The sequence below is a fragment of the Rhopalosiphum maidis genome, chromosome 3, assembly GCF_003676215.2.
Source record: "Rhopalosiphum maidis isolate BTI-1 chromosome 3, ASM367621v3, whole genome shotgun sequence".
NCBI lineage: Eukaryota > Metazoa > Arthropoda > Insecta > Hemiptera > Aphididae > Rhopalosiphum > Rhopalosiphum maidis.
The window spans coordinates 61,525,079-61,534,517 of NC_040879.1; the positions used below are offsets into that span (position 1 = coordinate 61,525,079).

Consider the following 9,439-nt stretch of genomic DNA (forward strand, 5'->3'; position numbering starts at 1 on the left):
AAAATGAATTTGTAAAATACTTCAAATTTACCATATAAAAACATGTTTTATAGTGTTTATAAAGTATTGGCTTAAATGAAATGTATGAAAGTAATTAATGCTAAATAAGAACCATTTCTCTATCTAGTGGTTAGGTTTCAATATACTAAATGAGAATTGAGTGTTTTATAAGCCATTAAAAAATGAATTTGTAAAATACGTCAAATTTATCATATAAAAACATGTTTTATAGTGTTTATAAGTATTGGCTTAAATGTAATGTATGAAAGTAATTAATGCTAAATAAGAAACATATTCTCTATCTAGTGGTTAAGTTTCAAGATATTAACATGAGAATTGAATTTTTATAAGCAATTAAAAAAATGAATTTGTAAAATACGTCAAATTTACCATATAAAAACATTTTTATAGTGTTTATGAAGTATTGGCTTTAATGAAATGTATGAAAGTAATTAATGCTAAATAAGAAACATATTCTCTTCTAGTGGTCAAGGTTTCACAATACTAACTTGAGAATTGACTTTTCTATAAAAAGTTAAAAATAGAATTTATAATTACTCATTAAAATAATCATATAAAATCATGTTTATAGTGTTTATGAAGTATCAGCATCAATAAAAATACAAGGAATTAAGAATGCTAAATAAGAATTATTCACTTAATTTATTGGTCTTGGTTCATGATACTAACTTTTTGTGTCACTAATATTAATTGCTATCAATTACATACAGTTTATATTAAACTACATGCAAAATACCATTATTATTATTATTATTATCATGTATTGTCTAGTCAAATTTCACATGGGATGTCCAAATTTTCCCAAGTGCTACAAAAACGATAATTCATGTTTCATCATGGCTTGAAGATCTGCTGTACTGCAATCTGAAAAAATGTAGTCAGTTATAATGTGAAATTGATGGAGTACATACATAGAATACAGAGTTTTATACGCAGTTAATAATATGAATTTAAAATACGAGTCAAATTATCATATAAAAGCATGTTTTATAATGTTTATGAAGTATCAGCATCAATCAAATACATGGAAGTTAATAATGCTAAATAAGAATCATTTACTTAATCTAATGGTAAGGGTTTCATAACATTAACTTTTTGTTACACTTCTATTATGTTGCTATCAATTACATTCATTTAACATTACACGTACCGTGCAAAACACCATTATTAATATTAATACCTTCTAATCCATATTAAACATAGGATGTTGAAACTATTCCAAGCGCTAAAAATGTTAATTCATGCTCAGCAACCGTTGAGTGATCTGTTGCACTGCAATCTGAAAAATATGAAAGTTAATAATGGTAAATAAGCATCATTACTTAATCTAATGGTCAAGGTTACATGACTTTTAGTAACACTACTATTAATTGAATCACAATTATATTCTATACCCATTACTCGTACTTTGCATAAAACCATTATTATTATCAGTATCGTCTAGTCCATTTTCAACGTAGGATGTTGTAACTTTGTCAAGTGTTTAAAACGTTAATTCATGTCTTAGCAGTCCTTGAGTGATCTGCTGTACTGCCATCTAAAAAAAAATTGTCGGTTAAATATGTATAATGGTTGGAGGATAAAATGTCAATACTACACACCATAAAGAGATCGAAAGTCTGTTTATGACAACTAGTACGTGGACAACGGTGAATAATTCAGAAATGGAAATAATCAAACAAAAACTAACAGACAAACTTCATTCCTATTTCAAAATACTTGAAAACAATTTAAAGTTGAAATTTAAATACAAATACGAATATAAAACTGCAAAAAGATATGAACATAAATCAGACAGTAAATACAAACGATTATATCAATAGATAAACAATGTTTTATATCACTAAACCACAATCATGGATGAAAAACATCATATCAATTCGGATTAGAATATTCAACTTATTAGATTTTATCTCTGGCCGCCGAATTCAAAAATGTTTAATATTATAATATTTTCAGAAACAAATACAATTTCAAAACTGATTAACTGAGCATAATATAATGAAATAAATTTCCAATAATATTTTGTACTTTGTAAATTAAGCAGGCAGTTGTATAAATATCATGAGTCTTAATATAGATACATAGTAACTAGTAAGACAAAAGTCAAAAAGTAATAACATTAAACTATAGATGTATGTATTATTTAAGTGTTTAGATAGTTGCAGGTAAGCATTTATTATGCATTAATATTCTCCGGACTGTACAGTCCACTGGTTAACTAATTGAACTTAACGGTCGTATATGTTATATATCTTATACATATAACGATTCATTATTTGAATACTTAACAATGTAAATAAATCATAATAATTTATTTTTTATGTTCGATGTCCATAAAATTTAAATCTTTATCTCCTATAAATATTACCGAAGTTATATTGTGAAATTCAAAACAAATTACTACCAATCATACTAATATATTGCATATTAATATACACATATAATTAAAACTAATAAATAATAAATGAAATGTTGTATTCGAGCAGATTTGAGTCTGAAGTGATCAGAAGTAATCTACTGACTGCGTCGTACATTTTAAAAATGATGGTCGTATCTCGTATAAACAACGAAATCGCTTAGGTACATATTAAATTCTTAACGCTAAACGAGGGATATAAACACTATAAACATTAAATAGATGTATTCTCTATATGATTTGATGAAAAACTATTTATATATAAACTATTTTTTATGCTGTTGGCGTAATTGCTAAACGTTGAAACCTTAACAAACATAAAACGTGTAAAAAAACAAAGTTCAAAAAGATACTTCGTTAAATCGTTATACGGTGGTATAGGTACCATACAGAAAATTATGCGTGTACGAAAAAACAAGCCATTCGATTTTTTAACCTTTATTAACCTTTCAAACTCGTCGTAGCATTTATGAGTCAGCACTCAAATTTCGAAAAGATTAAACAAAAACTCAAATTCAAAAAATTCGAAAAATACGTAAAATCTAAGTGCCAAAAATAAAAATATAATCGTAACTTCGCAACAAAACGTCCGATTCCTTTGGTTTTGGTAGCGTTCGAATTTTTACAAAAACGTCTAAACGATGCGTAGAAAAAAATCGCTCTAACCACCCAAAAATTAATTGTTTCGTGGCGACAAAGTCCAAAAACTGCAAAATCCTAATTTCCGACGCCAAAAATAGGGGTAAAAATGAATTCTACAGTGTCACCACGGGACGCCGATTTTGATCACAGACCTACGAAAAACTGAACTTGTGAACTTCAGAAACGTGGAACAAATATTAAACATTTTTTAAAATATCCATGGGGGGAGGGGCACAAGGAGCCATAGGACACTGCTACCACCGGAGGACTTTATGTAAAACGACTTTAAACAGAAATTTCCGTGAAGTAACTATGCCCCATACATCGAAACCCGACCGAGTAACACTCGACTAAAAAATTCAAATTTCGGAATTCCAAGACCCCAATGTGGGGTAAAAACGGCATTTACGGTGTCCACGACAGATACCGCTTTTGATCAGCATCATCCAAAATACCAGAATCTTGAGTTTCAAACACGTCGAACGACCACTAAGGTTTTTCAAAATATATTTGAGGGAAACAAATATTTATGCAAATATACAGTACTTATAACTTTTTTTTTTTATTTATTTATTTATTAAAATTAAAATGTTTCAGCATTGTATCATGCTATTACAAGTTTACTAACGTGTTCAATTACAAATAACAAATTACAATTACTAATATTTTTAGTTAGTGATATAGTGATATACATGCTAATGTTAGTTAATATTTATTTATTAGTGGTAATTTAAAATCGATCTTCGTCTTCGCTTGATTGTGATAGAAGGAGATCTTGGGGTAGACGTGGTTTTAAACGCCGATTTTTCGTTTTTTTTTTCTCAGGTTGTAGAACCGTGCGCCATCACATGTATTGAGATTAGCATGAAAGTTTTTGAATTATATTTTTATCCAGTCTCGGAGAAGAGGGATTCCCGTGACTTATAACTTTATACATAATAATATTACTACTCATAGATAATGATGAAACACACTGCGAAATTAAGTATATTTACGCTATTACAAAGATGTTTAAAGTCTACCTTTTGTAACTTGTACCTACGTATAATAAGTAATATAGTTGTTTTATTTACATAGAATATTATATGACTTTGACGTTTGCAATTTGTGAATATATTTCGTACAAATTGTACCAAGTCGTAATTTTTCATAGTTTTTTTGTTGCTTTTGGTAATTTAAATGTAGAAGGTTCAGTATTATCATACCGTTTAGGGTGATGTTAAACTTTTATTACTGAAACACATAATTATATATGCAAACTTGCAGTAAGTAAATAAAATAAATATTTAAAAAAGTTTTATATTGTATAACATAACTTTTCTAAAACTTTGCATTTTACAACTCGTTATTTCAACACATGATATAATCTGTTGTTATGATATTCATCTATAGATTTTGAGATTCAAATTGAAATACTAACATTTTTAATATTGGTTGTTTCGTTTCGAAATCTTCGAGGCTCAACGCATTGACACCTCCAGATCAAATTTCTGTTCTAAAGAATTTTGAATTTCAATTTTAAAATTAAGAAATTGCTAAAACCAAATTTCCTGCCAATTTTTTTTTTTAAACTGCACATTTAAATCACCATTTACCGTCTAAATAATTGAGTTGAAAAACTTTTACTAATTGGAAGACGCATCTAGGGACGAATTTGTGTCGGTCTTTGAACATTTTATCTAAAGGGGCCAGTATTAAAGGATTTAGTTTTGGAGTTTTGGATAACGTAATAACTAATAATAAATTGAGTTTTAACACAAAAATTTATGAACAATTTAGAATTTGGACAGTTACACTGTAACAAAGTCATAAATGAGTAGATAATTTTTATATAATATGCAATGGTTCGTGAGGAATAATATTGAACATTTTGAAAGTGCAGTAGGGTTGCCTATACAAAACACCTTCAAGTCTGCATGACAATATAATAAAATACATAATGCACTCAATTTCACTATTTGAGGTGTACTGTAAGATAAAATAATTAATAAAATAAATTATATCATAGAGATAGAATATTAGAAGAATCTACCAATATTCTATATTTCAAAAATAATTAAATTGTATAAAATTTGCCTATATAGACTGCTTCTATTGACAAAAAAAAAATCCAACAAACTGGCTATATTAATTAAGCATATGAATATATTATGATCACTAATATTTTTGAAAATATAAACAAAAAATAAGATCACAAATGTCCATAAAACTTTACTCATAAGTCATAAATTTTTTTTATAACTAGGTATTAAAAACCTTTATTTTGATATTTATCAAAATCACAAAAAAAAACACTAACTCTTTTCTTCTTAAAAGTTGTCTGTCCTGTATTTTTAAGTTTTGAAAATGTTACACATGATTTTTTATACGTAGTTGTAGTTCATAAGATTAAAATCATAAAATCTAGATATATAAAAAGATAATTATTTTTTATACACATTTCAAGTTCATATTTGATTGAAATCAAATATATAAACAAAGATGACTAATGATTTATAATTGAAAAATATTTGTGGGCATATAAAAATTTTAGAATATATTATTACATTTCATACATTTATTGGCCTTTAAAATGCATTTTATTTCTAATAAAAATGAATTTAACCATAAAATAATAAAAGTGAATTGCATAAAATTATTAGATTTATCGGAATCTTCTAGTCCAATATAAATGTAGGATGTTGAAACTTTTCAATGTGGTAAAAATGTTAATTCAGGTTTCAGCAAGCCTTGAAAGATCTGCTATACTGCAATCAGAAAAAATGTAGTCACTTAAAATGTGAAATTGGTGGAGAACAACATTAGAATACAGAGTTTTATACGCTGTTAAAAATATGAATTTAAAATACGAGTAAAAATTATCATATAAAAGCATGTTTTATAGTGTTTATAAAGTATTGGCTTAAATGAAATATATGAAAGTAATTAATGCTAAATAAGAAACATATTCTCTATATAGTGGTTAAGGTTTCAAGATACTAAATTGAGAATTGAGTGTTTCATAAACCATAAAAAATTTGAATTTGTAATATACGTCAAAATTATCATATAAAAGCGTGTTTTATAGAGTTTATGAAACATTGGCTTAAATGTAATGTATGAAAATAATTAATGCTAAATCAGATCCATTTTTTCTTTCTAGTGGTCAAAGTTTCAAGATACTAAATTGAGAATTGAGTGTTTTATAAGCCATAAAAAAATGAATTTGTAAAATACTTCAAATTTACCATATAAAAACATGTTTTATAGAGTTTATGAAACATTGGCTTAAATGTAATGTATGAAAATAATTAATGCTAAATCAGATCCATTTTTTCTTTCTAGTGGTCAAAGTTTCAAGATACTAAATTGAGAATTGAGTGTTTTATAAGCCATAAAAAATTTGAATTTGTATTATACGTCAAAATTATTATATGAAAACATGTTTTATAGTGTTTATGAAGTATCAGCATCAATAAAAATACAAGGAAGTTTATAATGCTAAATAAGAACCATTTACTTAATTCATTGGTCTTGGTTTCATGATACTAATTTTTTGTTTCACTAATATTAAGTTGCAACAAATTATATTCAATAACCATTACACACACATTGCATAAATCCAATATTATTATCAATATCTCCTAGTTTATTTTCAAAATAAGATGTTGATACTTTCCCAAAGTGGTATGAATGCAAATTCCTGTCTCAGTAAGCCTTGGGTGAACTGCTGCACTGCAATCATGAAAAAAATGTAGTCAGCTAAATATGTAAAATTGGTGGAAATTAATTGAGAAATGAGTGTTTCATAAGCAGTTTAAAATATGAATTTATAACACGAGTTAAAATTATCAATGAAAAGCATGTTTATAGTGTTTATGAAGTATTGGCTTAAATGAAATGTATGAAAGTAATTAATGCTAAATAAGAAACATATTCTCTATCTAGTGGTTAAGGTTTCAATATATTAACATGAGAATTGAATATTTTATAAGCAATTAAAAAAATGAATTTGTAAAATACGTCAAATTTACCATATAAAAACTTTTTTTATAGTATTTATGAAGTATTGGCTTTAATGAAATCTAAGAAAGTAATTAATGCTAAAAAAGAAACATATTCTCTTTCTACTGGTCAATGATTCAAAATACTAACTTGAGAATTGACTTTTCTATAAAAAGTTAAAAATAGGAATTTATAATTCTCATTAAAATTATCATATAAAACCATGTTTTATAATGTTTATGAAGTATCAGCATCAATGAAATACAAGGAATTAAGAATGCTAAATAAGAGTTATTCACTTAATTTATTGGTCTTGGTTTCATGATACTAACTTTTTGTGTCACTAATATTAAGTTGCTATCAATTACATACAGTTATTATTAAACGTACCATGCAAAATACCATTATTATTATTATTATTATCAGTATTGTCTAGTCAAATTTCAACATGGGATGTCCAAATTTTCCCAAGTGCTAAAAACCATAATTCATGTTTCATCATGGCTTGAAAGATCTGCTGTACTGCAATCTGAAAAAATGTAGTCAGTTAAAATGTGAAATTGATGGAGTACAACATTAGAATACAGAGTTTTATACGCAGTTAATAATATGAATTTAAAATACGAGTCAAAATTATCATATAAAAGCATGTTATATAATGTTTATGAAACATTAACTTAAATGAAATGTATGAAAGTAATAAGTGCTAAATAAGAAACATATTCTCTATATAGTGGTTAAGGTTTCAAGATACTAAATTGAGAATTTAGTATTTTATAAGCAATTAAAAAAATGAATTAGTAAAATACGTCAAATTTACCATATAAAAACATGTTTTATAGTGTTTATAAAGTATTGGCTTAAAAGAAATGTATGAAAGTAATTAATGCTAAATAAGAAACATATTCTCTATATAGTGGTTAAGGTTTCAAGATACTAAATTGAGAATTGAGTGTTTCATAAACCATACAAAATTTGAATGTGTAATATAAGTCAAAATTATCATATAAAAGCATGTTTTATAGAGTTTATGAAACATTGGCTTAAATGTAATGTATGAAAATAATTAATGCTAAATCAGATCCATTTTTTCTTTCTAGTGGTCAAAGTTTCAAGATACTAAATTGACAATTGAGTGTTTCATAAACCATAAATAATTTGAATTTGTAATATACGTCAAAATTATCATATAAAATCAAGTTTTATAGAGTTTATGAAACATTGGCTTAAATGTAATGTATGAAAATAATTAATGCTAAATCAGATCCATTTTTTCTTTCTAGTGGTCAAAGTTTCAAGATACTAAATTGACAATTGACTGTTTTATAAGCCATAAAAAAATGAATTTGTAAAATACGTCAAATTTACCATATAAAAACATGTTTTATAGTGTTTATAAAGTATTGGCTTAAATGAAATGTATGAAAGTAATTAATGCTAAATAAGAAACATATTCTCTATATAGTGGTTAAGGTTTCAAGATACTAAATTGAGAATTGAGTGTTTCATAAACCATAAAAAATTTGAATTTGTAATATACGTCAAAATTATCATATAAAAGCATGTTTTATAGAGTTTATGAAACATTGGCTTAAATGTAATGTATGAAAGTAATTAATGCTAAATAAGAAACATATTCTCTATCTAGTGGTTAAGGTTACATGATATTAACATAAGAATTTATAATTTATAAGCAATTAAAAAAATGAATTTGTAAAATACTTCAAATTTACCATATAAAAACATGTTTTATAAAGTATTGGCTTAAATGAAATGTATGAAAGTAATTAATGCTAAATAAGAAACATATTCTCTATCTAGTGGTTAAGGTTTCAATATATTAACATGAGAGTTGAATATTTTATAAGCAATTAAAAATATGAATTTAAAATACGAGTAAAAATTATCATATAAAAGCATGTTTTATAGTGTTTATAAAGTATTGGCTTAAATGAAATGTATGAAAGTAATTAGTGCTAAATAAGAAACATATTCTCTATATAGTGGTTAAGGTTTCAAGATACTAAATTGAGAATTTAGTATTTTATAAGCAATTAAAAAAATGAATTAGTAAAATACGTCAAATTTACCATATAAAAACATGTTTATAGTGTTTATAAGTATTGGCTTAAAAGAAATGTATAAAGTATTAATGCTAAATAAGAAACATATTCTCTATATAGTGGTTAAGTTTCAAGATACTAAATTGAGAATTGAGTGTTTCATAAACCATCAAAATTTGAATGTGTAATATACGTCAAAATTATCATATAAAATCATGTTTTATAGAGTTTATGAAACATTGGCTTAAATGTAATGTATAAAATAATTAATGCTAAATCAGATCCACATTTTTTCTTTCTAGTGGTCAAA

The 9,439-nt window shown here is 25.6% G+C and overlaps 1 long non-coding RNA gene across 2 annotated transcripts in view; it reads right to left on the reverse strand.

Annotated features, from left to right (window-relative positions):
- Nucleotides 1-865: 865 nt before the first annotated feature.
- Nucleotides 866-9,439, reverse strand: part of LOC113555809 — a 29,784-nt gene continuing 21,210 nt past the window's right edge. For both annotated transcript variants that reach the window (XR_003405424.2, XR_003405425.2), the window contains exons 6-7: nt 7,457-7,595; nt 866-885 (exon numbers count right to left, since the gene is read on the reverse strand). This is a non-coding gene — a long non-coding RNA (uncharacterized LOC113555809). The remainder of the gene's footprint in view (nt 886-7,456; nt 7,596-9,439) is intronic.